This window comes from Lactuca serriola, chromosome 5 (genome assembly GCF_051521515.1).
Source record: "Lactuca serriola cultivar US96UC23 chromosome 5, Lser_US96UC23_V15, whole genome shotgun sequence".
NCBI classification, from domain to species: domain Eukaryota; kingdom Viridiplantae; phylum Streptophyta; class Magnoliopsida; order Asterales; family Asteraceae; genus Lactuca; species Lactuca serriola.
Window position 1 is genome coordinate 334,896,889 of NC_136412.1, and position 10,412 is coordinate 334,907,300.

Sequence of the window (10,412 nt, forward strand, 5' to 3'; positions counted from 1 at the left end):
CAATGGCAACAAACTTATTGAACTGAAATAAAATGTTTTTTTTTTAAGTTCTTAACAAGAGAACATTAGAACTCTTTGATTTCAATGGGTTTTTCGATTCAGTGGGTAGCTGACATTAGGGGTGGAGAGTATGTTGATTTTAGCGAGTTCAAACATAAGGGTTCATTGATTCCGTAGTTCCTTTGTTTTTCTCTCGCTCACCAACGGATGTAGCCAAACCTGAAGAGAACCTTAATGTTCATCTATTTCTCTCTGCAAATTGTTTGCTAGAGATTGATGTCAGGGTCGATTCACATAACAGGCGATAGAGGTTTGTTAAGCTTGATTTATCTTATTTTATGGTTTTGGGGATTCACCTGAAAAAGAAGTGACGAGTGTTAGGAAAACTTTGCCAAATGAGCATCATGATAACTGAGAAGAGATCAAACGACGTGTTTATGGGGGTGAGAGGAAAGAGACGATATTAGGTGGGATGAGTCTTTTAGCCTTTTAGTTATATTTTTTTATGTATTAATTAATAATAATATATTTATAAATAAATGATAAATGATTAAAAAATATAGATAAGGTTAGAATGGTCATTTAGTGTAAGCTAGGGACCAAAGAAGCAATAAAAATATATTATAGGGACCTTTCGAGTTCAAAAAATAAGTCAGAGACCAAACTCAAGTTATCCCAAATTACAGGGACAATTCGCGTAATTTACTCTACTTTTTATTAGGTCTGACAATCGTGTCGTGTTCGGGTTGGCGTGTCGTGGGTTGGCGGGTCAAAATATGCCAACCCAAACACGACCCATTTAAATATACAGGTCACGGGTTGGCGGATTTGGAACATAAACTCATATATGACCCGCCAACCTATTTATTTATACGGGTTCACAGGTTGACGAGTTCATGGATATGATTTGGGTTCGTGGGTCCGAAGACATTTAAGTCTTAAACATCCAAATGAAAATTAAAAACATTAATAGAAATATGTTACGGACTTAGCCTTATAAGTTACAACTTACGACCTTAGACTATCCACCACGAGTCAAAATGTCAAAATAGTCAAATGGTCTATGAATCAATTGTATATATTATATAATACTTATTAAATATTAATACTTGATACATAAATACATTTAAAAATAAAATAATTTTTTTTATTAAAAATATAAACGGGTTGGCGGGTCAACCTGTTTATTTTTGAGAAACCCATATATGACCGATTTAATAAACGGGTTGGCGGGTTGAAAAACTCAACCCAAATCCATTTATTTTGTGTCGTATCGTGGGTCGTGTCAAGAATTATCAGTCATACTTTTTATTACCTTATAAACATTTACCTTGTTTGGATGTAAAACTTTTTTTTTAATATTTTATAGGTTTTTTGTTTTTTATATAATTTTTTTTATATAATTTTTATTTTTATTAATTAAAAAAAGTTATATGCTGGAACGTGCATGGTGACTAAAAAACTAGTTTTAATTATTTTGCAACAGTTTGTAGAATATTTTTAAACTTTGTTATAACGTTTTTAAAATTAATTTACAATGTACACAAAAATTAGATCGAATATGAAAATTAATTGAAATCTATAGAACAACACAAAAACTAAAAACTAAGTTAACCCTATAAAATCAACTTTTATATGGATATAGAAAGTGAAATTGAACAAAACACAACATAACTTATAGAAAGAAAAATTGTAAATCGATAACCCATAGGTAATATGAAGAACAAATTGTAAAACAAAATTTTAAACGTTGTAAAATAGTTGTGAATAAATTAAAAAGGTCGTTAAAATTTATAAAAAGGCTATAAACTATTTTTGATTGAAAAATGTTATCAATGAGATTTAAACTTTCGACTCAAGAAGATTGTCAACACCTTATACCACCAGATAGAATTGAAAATATGGTGTAAACAATTATAAAAAAAAAGTTTTAGAATGCAATACAAAAAGTAATAAAGAAACTCAAAATTTTAATAAAAAATTTAAAATAGAGTTGTACAATAAATCTTTAAAAAGGTAAATTATGAAGAAAAACAAATTTTTGTTAGAATTAGTAAAAAAAAGTTTCGATCAAAATCATAATAAAATTTATACTTGAACTGAAAACATAAATTTATAAAATTACATATTATATATATATATATATATATATATATATATATATATATATATATATATATATATATATGTGGTACAACACGTAAAGAAAACAAGTTTGTTACATATTTAAAATATTTTTAGGTACACTGTCAACTTGAAGATAATTTGAATGAAGGTTGTCAAAATTTCGATCGATCTTAGATATAAAAAACGAGTCGGACTAGATATGAATCGTATCTGGGTAGGGTTGCAAGCAAGATCGTAGGATCATAGAATTTGATTCTAATATGATCTCACCCTCCCTTGATTTTTTTTAAATAATTAAAAAAAGCACTTTATGTCTTTTATTTTTTACGTCTAAAATGCTCAATTAAATAAAACACCTATGATTTGTCTGTCTTTTTCTTTTTCTTATTTTTATTTTTAGACAAACTTTTAGAAATGGTTTATATGTTTTTCAAAAAGTGACATCTTAAATACTTTGGATATCTCATGTGGTTTCAAAAAGTTTTCTTATTTTTATTTTTAGACAAACTATTTTAAATTAATTGTCCATTTTTGATTTTTGAAAACCTTTTTCTTCAACTTTAACTTTAAATATTTTTAATTGTGTTATATATTATTTGACGAAACTTATAATAAAAAAAACATTTAAAATACAATATATTCATATATTTTGCATCAAGTATTATCTATCAAAAAAAAATATTTAACGTCAAAGTTGAATAATAAAGACTTCAAAAATCAAATATGAACAATTAATTTGGGACGGAGGTAGTATATACTTAAGAGACCATTTCTCACCACCTCATCTATCAACCATCTTTATCCTTCCTCCACCATCATCCATCACCAACATCTTTATCATCTCATCATTCACCTCCATCCACTGCCATCTTTATCATCCCACTATCTTAACCTCTATCTGTCTACACTAACATGTTCCATCACTACCATCTCTATCGTCACCTCCATTCACCACAACCACCATCTTCATCCCCTTTATCAATCACCTCCAACCACCACTATCTTTGTCATCCTTTCACCATCACATCCATCCACCACGATCATTCATCTAAAAAGAAAACCAAACAAAATCAAAACATAATGCAAACCAAGCATAGGTTCTAGCGTTGTGGAGATCCGAACTGAAACTTGGTAGGGAAATCAAAATTTTGAATCAAATTTGAAACAAAATCAAAACTTGATAGGGAAACTAGATCGGAACAAAAGAGTAAATCAAAGTTTTAAGTAAACTACATAAATGGTCAGTGGGGTTTTTAAGATTTTGAGATTTGATCCCAGGGCATATGGGTCCTTTTAAAAAAAAAGTAACAACTCAAAAGTTAAATTTGATGCATGAAAGACCAACAATATAGTTTTTTGAAACCATAAGGTCATATTTGAAGTGTTTTTGAAAGATATCATCAACATGTCAGCTTTTGGAAAGGACATTGACCATTTCTAAAATTTTGACATATTTTTATTTTAATTATCAAATGAAATAACCACCATTACACACCGGTTACCACCACTGTCACCAATACCAACCACCACTATATCGCCACTCATCATGGTTATCATCACTACTAACCACCATCGTAACTATAATTATCACCAATAACCATCGGCCACCATCAATACCATCATCAACGACACCACTAATACCATAATCACCGTCATCGTTGATATCATCACTGCCACCAATTTAGAATTTGTAACCAAAATTAAAACCAAGTTAAACAGAAAAAACTTTAGAAATAGGAAGGATAGTGGAACCACTAGGAACATATCATTTTGTTTTCCTTCCTCCCATAAGGAATATATATTGTATGAGTTAGATAATTTTCTTTTTCCTTCATCCCTTTAAAAACATTTCATATTCTTCTTTCCGACCACCAAGAATATATCTCAACCAAGAATATATCTCAATTTCAGTGGTTGAGAAGAGGAATTTTTTGGTGGAGGTGTAGGAACCAACACCGGTGGTGGTGTAGTAGTGTACAATCTGTCATATGGAAATGGAGGCTAGAGGCGAAGGTGTGCAACTGTTTGACGATGAAGGTGGAAGTGGCATCGGGCGGTGGAGGCGAAGATGGTGGTCGATAACGAGGCAACGTGTATGGAAATAGAGGAGGAGCTATTGACGATTGTTTTTAAAGGGTTTGAGAAAACAAAAGTCACCTGCTACTAATTTATGGCTTTAGTAGTAAAGAATTTTCAAAGTGGACATTGAAATATACAACAGTTATCAAATTTAGTTCGAAGACATAAAAATCTTTTTAGGGACATTTAACAGAGCATCCTAGAAAGTATCAATCTTAAAGGACACGAATGCAAATTTTAAAACTATATGGACAAACAATGTCAAAAGAAATAAAAATAAAAATAAAAATACAAATTGATGTAAATCACCATGACCAAATGTGTAATTTCCTCAAAACTTAAAAAGATGATGTCGACCCATATGAAAAAGTAAAAGTTGAGGGATGTTCGGGTGGAGTAGGACCTACCTGAGTAGACGTGTAGACCACCAATAGGAGATCAACGCGGTGGAGATGAGTCCACTTGGTCACATCATAATGGGCCAGGCTCTGTCCTCTTTGTTTTGTTTTCGTGTTTACCTCTTTATTCATTTTATTTCCGTTTTGGCTTTTTATCGGTAATAAATTATTTGTATTTCTAGTTAAACAAGAAGTGCTATTTACAAGTAAAAAAAATACGTTTTTAATTTATTTGTATTCTATTAAAATAAACATTTTATTTTTATTTATAAATATATATTTTAGAACATCTTCAATGGTTAAATCATACTAAAACTTAAAACTTTTGTCACATCATTGTTATAATAAATTAACCATATAATTAAATAACCACTACAATGGTTAATCTTATTAAATAAATTTTTTTATAAAATTTTAACTAATTTATCTATATCTATTTAAAATGTTCTATAAAACCCTCTTATTTAATTTTTTTATACGCACATTGTATTTTAATTTTGTTAAAAATATTATAATATATTGTTTCAAAAGAAATATATTATAACATGTCGTTCGGAAAAAATAATATGAAAAAACTATTTATAGAAGAATCATAAAAAATATTTATATAATCATTATGATTTTATATTTCATAGAGGAAATGCCATTAATATAAATAATTAATTAGTAAATAAATAAATATTTAAAACTAAAATATATATAGAAAGGTAAAATAAAATACAAGTAAAATATGAAGGCATTAAATAACTATTCAATATATATTAAATGGTCAATAAAAGAATAAATCAAGTTTATGTTTTAATTATAATAAGTTGTTAACAAATATAAATATAGGTCAATAATAATAACTAGATGGGTTTCCCACGCGTTACGTGGGTTAAAAGGGCACATTATTTTTAAGTTGTTGTCATAGTAATTAAGTAAAGTATGTTGCTATTTCATTTTTTTATACTTAATTGCTTGCAGATATGGTGAAATCAACGACTAAAGATGGAGATCAGAGAAAAAAAATTCAAATTTGTGTTATACAAATGGTACAGGCCTATACACCAGAAGTAGAGTAAAATACAAAATTATAAGCCCTAATTATTATAGCCTTCAACGCGATGAATTAAGATATTATAATCGTCCGAACCCAATAAACGGACTTCAAAATTTTTCCATGAACCTCTCCATATAGCCACTTTCTGCCATCGGGGGATTGCACCAACTTCATGTTCTGTTGAATAACCTGGTTAGGGATCAAATACATCCACTAAAATAATCAAAATCCCAAAAATTTATTTATTAAAAAACTAGAGAAAATATTACAAACAATAGAGAATTAATAAGAAAACTACCTGAATCAGCCCCAGGTCCAGATAACTTCAATGGTCATTTTTTCAGTCCTGTTAGTATATGAAAACATTTGTTGATTTTTTTTCTATATGTGTATGCATGTTAGATAACTCATTGGTTGTTTTTATAAAGAAGATGATAAATGCTAAATGCAAGAAACAATAATGAACTTCTATTTATTTATCAATCATAAAAAGGAAAGAAATCATGAATGTCGTTATAATACTGAAAGATATGAAAGTATATTGCCATTTGGTGGAGGTTTTCTTAATATCCAAATCTAATTCACCAAGATGAAATGCATTAATGGGCTCTAAAACTCTCGCCAGATTCCCTGACCCAGAAAGATGCCCAACGGGCATCCATTTTAATAGTTTTATGATGAGCATAAATCATGACAGATGCCCGAATAAAAAAAAACGGGGCTCTAGAATCTTTTTACCAAATTTGGATCAACAATTGTTTAATCGGATTATTGGTCTTTTCAAATAAAGAAAATGGTTATTGTCGAAGTTAAGAATGAGACAATTGGCATTAAATAGTCAAACCTGGGCCTAGATTGTACATAAAGTTGAAACAACTTGGAAAACTATTCCTTACCAAAGAACCCTCCTACCAGTACAAGTAATGGTTTTGGCTAGAACTTTATGTATGAATTGTCAATTATACCCCTGACCTCAGACACGACTGAATCAATTGTCATCTTAGTAAGTAGAATGAGGAAACAACTTTAAAATGTGACATAATTATTCAAGCTTTTTTATATTTTAGTCTGAATCAATTGTCTTAATAATTAAACGGCTATTTTACCCTTATAACATATAGGTCTATTATTTGTACAATTTAATGAATATGTGATTGTGACACAATTTGTGCCAAAACCTCATTCAAAATCATTATGGACTATAATCTTCTATATCCCGGTATTAAGTACAATTCATTATTAAAAAAATTAATGTAAACATACCAACATATTTCTATTTTACAACATTGCACTATAAACTCCCATGTATATGGATATTTATGATCCTCAAAATAGATAAAAAAAAACATATTTAAGTAGTGTTGAAGTTAAGTATATTTTTTAACATTTAAATTACCCGGGTTGTCCAATGTACTACAGGCGTTGTGATGCAGAAAAATGTTGTATTTATTTAGTTAGAGATCCATTTGTCTAAAACAACATGAAAATAAAGAGTATAAAAGCAGTTAATAAACATATTGAAAATAGAAAAATTAATAAATAAAAGAGCATTTACAACAAAATTAGACTTACTTTAAGCAAAAAAGAGGCTTTATTCAAGTCCAAATCTTGAAATCATGAAATAAAGGGAAGAGTCAGGGCCTGAGGTTGACTTTGTCATGGTATAATGAAAAGTACTCTCATTAGATGTAGCACAGTAGCAACCCACTTTATGGTAACACAAAAATATAACATTATAGTTATATAGAATATAAATGCATAAGAAAATAGTAAGTTGATATTGATAAACAACATTTATATACCACATCAATAGGAAATAGCCTCAACTTGATAAACCGCATCAAATCTATATAGACAAGAAACAAAGAGTGGTTAGTAGAACATATCAGGTGAATACTCTGAACCATGAAACCCTTCAACATTATTGTTATAAGTTTTATATCTTAATATTTTCTTTTCTATCATTCAAATCAGTTAAACATGCCCACTCAGTCATCTCTCCTAAGCCTCAATGTAAAAAAAAATGAAAAAAATGAAAAACTTTTTATTTGTTTATCCTTCATACCTAATCAGTACAACAGTTTGAATCAGAATCGGACCTTTATCTTACCGTGTTACAACATCTAGTAAGGAAGGATAAGTTCGTATTGAAAGGTCTAAAATACCTTGCAACCAAAGATCCATGTTATAATCAAGAATAAAGAAATAGGTAGTACATTATACGACACATATAAGCAAATAAAATCAGTAATGGCAATAAAAGACACCAAGTCAACAATGGCAATAAGCAACAACTTCACTATTCTCATGTGCATCTATTGATATCAAGAAGCTAATATGGAAAACTTTTATTTTTTCAAAACTTTCTAACAATAGTCATCCTGTCTCTATCTATCTGATTAAAGGATATGAGCCTGATGAAGTAGTTAATCTGAATTCATATTCACCAATTGAAGGATGGCTAGTTATTGCAACTTCTTTAAAAGCTTCCGTAGTTTGATATGCATCATATGAGTAGATAACAATCATAATAAAAAAACACGGTGTTTTTTTTATAGTTCAACCTAAAAGTTACAAAAAAAATTACCTGGAGAAGTGGTTGCAATCCAATCTTACAACAATTCCTCCACATCACCTAAAACCAATTTCAACATGTTTACACCAACAATATAAATAAATTGGTTTGAACATGAATCAAAAGTTTAGTGTATATATACAAATACAAAAAAAAAAAAAAAGGTGAGTCGGCAGACTCACCGTCGAATGTTGTGGAGGAGGCTGTGGACCTCAAAACCTGTGTCTGCCCTGACACGTCGACAGACACCACTCCTTTTTCTGAGAAATCGATGACACATACAAACCCATATCGCAATATACAAATGTGAAATACCGGTCAATTGTTTCAGAGGGGAACAAATACATGAAGAGATAGACGAAAAACAAATACAATTCAACCTCTTCTTCCTCTTGTTCTTCAGATTGATCACCAAATTTTTTTTGCATCATCAAATGCCTTTTCTCTTCCCCCACCATTCTTTTCCCTATTGGCGGCCACGCCCAAGACAATAGGCGGTAGAATGCTAAGCGGTGGAATGGGTATGAGTAGTATTTTGGGGAAGAACACGACAACAGAACTGGAGACGGTATCTAAAACTGTGGATAGAAGGTAAAACTAATAACTCCTTTTTAATTGAACTCACCGATAGAAGGTAAAACTGATAACTCCATTTTACCAAATTTGAAAGGTTCGAAACTAATTTCACAAATACACAACATGATTGTCTATTATATGTAGTTATAACAGAAATCAAATTTAGGGTAAAAATTAATACCACTTGCATTCAATCGTCTTCTCTTTGTACATAGGTGTCCATAACTGGTACCACAAATACATTGCCAACCTGTGGAGTACCCAAAAACAATTTTAAGACAGTAAATCATCATCTAATGTGTAGACTTACAAAATTGATCACAGAAATGATGTATTAATCAGGGGTGCAATTTACTGACCTTATCTTCTTCGTCTCGTTCATATCGTCTTTCTCTAACATCACAAACTTGAAGTGAGTTTCCAAGTGAAACCTTTTGAAGTTGAGGTGTAGAATCCCATAAACCCAAATCTGATGAAACTCCTGCCCAATCCAACCAGTCAAAACCTCACTCTTATAAAACACAATGCACCAAATTGAAAAAAACCCAACAATCAATTTACCTAGAAGGAGAAGGATCAAGGAGGCAGTTAGCAGAAACAGAATATGGAGATACCGGTTGAGACAACATAGAAATGATGATCGACAATTAATAACGGTCGTTGTATGTAGCGTTTTTTCGATTTACAAATGAATCGAAGAGCATGGGAGGTATCAGTTAGCCCAATCAAACCCTTGAAGTGTCGATTTAGCACACACACATAAACAAACATACGTATGTAGGCTGGTCGACTATTGTTGTTCCCTGTAGTCGGTCCATTGACAAACACTAACAGCCTTTTACTATCGCCATCGATTCAACATACACACATAAACTTGACAAACACTAACAGCCTTCTACTATCGCCATCGATTCAGCACACACATATAAAGAAACATACGTATGTAGGCTGGTAGATCGTTGTTGTTCCCTGTAGACGGCCGATTGTACCAGGCGATGAGAAATCGTCGCTCAATTTTGGAAGCAATCCTGGAATTCTTCATTTTTCATCGATGGGGTTTGAATTTGTTAACAATGCCGTAAGAAGGGAAAAGTGGAAGGAGTCAGTGGAGAGGAGTAAAGGTATCCAACTATTTGAGGCGGTGCTTTTACCAGAGAGAACAATCGAGAGAATGAAGATAGACTAAAAGAGATGAAGAGTCGATTAGATGGGGATATTTCCAAGCATCAAAGGTGGTGCTGATCTCCAAGAAACTTCAAGAAGAAAGAAATCTGATCGGCAACTTTGGTTGGGTTATAATCAAAGGACCCATTCTGCCAACTTCTAATTAACATTTTTCACAACTTTAATATATATATATATATATATATATATATATATATATATATATATATATAATAAGCTTTAAAAAAATACCCATTAAATGCTCTTAATATGTTTACAGTAGTAGCTAAGTTTTTATTTGATTACAATAAATTAGTTTTTAAGCATTAATTTATAAAAAAAAACATGTTAAAAATATATTTTTACACATAATTTTCCTTACAAGAGTTATTTAAATAAAAAAACTTATAATCCAAATGGGTGAGCATAAGGACCGTGACCCGGGACCAGT

At 30.6% G+C, this 10,412-nt stretch overlaps 1 long non-coding RNA gene across 1 annotated transcript; it reads right to left on the reverse strand.

The window, feature by feature from the left end:
- Positions 1-6,980: 6,980 nt before the first annotated feature.
- Positions 6,981-10,065, reverse strand: LOC145051999 (uncharacterized). Its single transcript, XR_013683895.1, has 4 exons — positions 9,359-10,065; positions 9,157-9,278; positions 8,404-9,047; positions 6,981-8,281 (listed from the first exon to the last, which is right to left on the reverse strand). It is a non-coding gene; the product is annotated as an uncharacterized LOC145051999 (long non-coding RNA).
- Positions 10,066-10,412: the final 347 nt, after the last annotated feature.